Source organism: Arachis duranensis, chromosome 1, assembly GCF_000817695.3.
Source record: "Arachis duranensis cultivar V14167 chromosome 1, aradu.V14167.gnm2.J7QH, whole genome shotgun sequence".
In the NCBI taxonomy this organism is placed as follows: domain Eukaryota; kingdom Viridiplantae; phylum Streptophyta; class Magnoliopsida; order Fabales; family Fabaceae; genus Arachis; species Arachis duranensis.
The window spans coordinates 70,520,299-70,521,669 of record NC_029772.3 but is presented as its reverse complement, the minus strand read 5'-3'; positions in this window follow the sequence as shown (position 1 = coordinate 70,521,669).

The window sequence follows — 1,371 nt, the reverse complement described above, 5'->3', positions numbered from 1 at the left end:
AACTCAATTCTCCTAGGGAGGTGTTGATTTGCTCCCAATAGTTTTGTGGAGGAAAGTGCATCCCTTGAGGCATCTCAGGGATTTCATGATGAGTGGGATCTCTTGTTTGCTCCATCCTTTTCTTAGTGATGGGCTTGTCTTCATCAATGAGGATGTCTCCCTCTATGTTAATTCCAACTGAATTACAGAGGTGGCAAATGAGATGAGGGAAGGCTAACCTTGCCAAGGTAGAGGACTTGTCCGCCACCTTATAAAGTTCTTGGGATATAACCTCATGAACTTCTATTTCTTCTCCAATCATGATGCTAGGAATCATGATAGCCCGGTCTAAAGTAACTTCGGATCGGTTGCTAGTGGGAATGATTGAGCATTGGATAAACTCCAACCATCCCCTAACCACGGGCTTGAGGTCATGCCTTCTTAATTGAACCGGCTTTCCTCTTGAATCTCTCTTCCATTGAGCGCCCTCTTCACAAATGTCTATGAGGACTTGGTCCAACCTTTGATCAAAGTTGACCCTTCTAGTGTAAGGGTGTTCATCTCCTTGCATCATGGGCAAGTTGAATGCCAACCTTACATTTTTCGGACTAAAATCCAAGCATTTCCCCCGAATGATTGTAAGTCAATTCTTTGGGTCCGGGTTCACACTTTGATCATGGTTCTTGGTGATCCATGCATTGACATAGAACTCTTGAACCATTAAGATTCTGACTTGTTGAATGGGGTTGGTAGGAACTTCCCAACCTCTTCTTCGGATCTCATGTCGGATCTCCGAATATTCACTCTTTTTAAGTTTGAAAGGGACCTCGGGGATCACCTTCTTCATGGCCATAACTTCATAGAAGTGGTCTTGATGCGCCCTTGAGATGAATCTCTCCATCTCCCATGACTCGGAGGTGGAAGCTTTTGCCTTCCCTTTCCTCTTTCTAGAGGTTTCTCCGGCCTTAGATGCCATAAATGGTTATGGAAAAATAAAAAGTAATGCTTTTACCACACCAAACTTAGAAGGTTTGCTCGTCTTCGAGCAAAAGAAGAAAGAAGAGAGTAGAAGAAGAAGAAATAGAGGAGATGGAGGTGGCTTTGTGGTTCGGCCAAGGGGGAGAAGTAGTGTTTTGGTTGTGTGAAAATGAAGGAGTGAAGATGGGTTTATATTGGGGGTGGAGAGAGGGGTAGGGTTCGGTCATGTGAGGGTGGGTTGGGAGGGAAAGTGGTTTGAATTTGAATGGTGAGGTAGGTGGGGATTTATGAAGGATGGATGTGAGTGGTGAAGACAAAGATGGGATTTGATAGGTGAGGGGTTTTTGGGGAAGAGGTGTTGAGGTGATTGGTGAAGAAGAGAGAGAGTGGTAGGGTAGGTGGGGATCCTGTGGG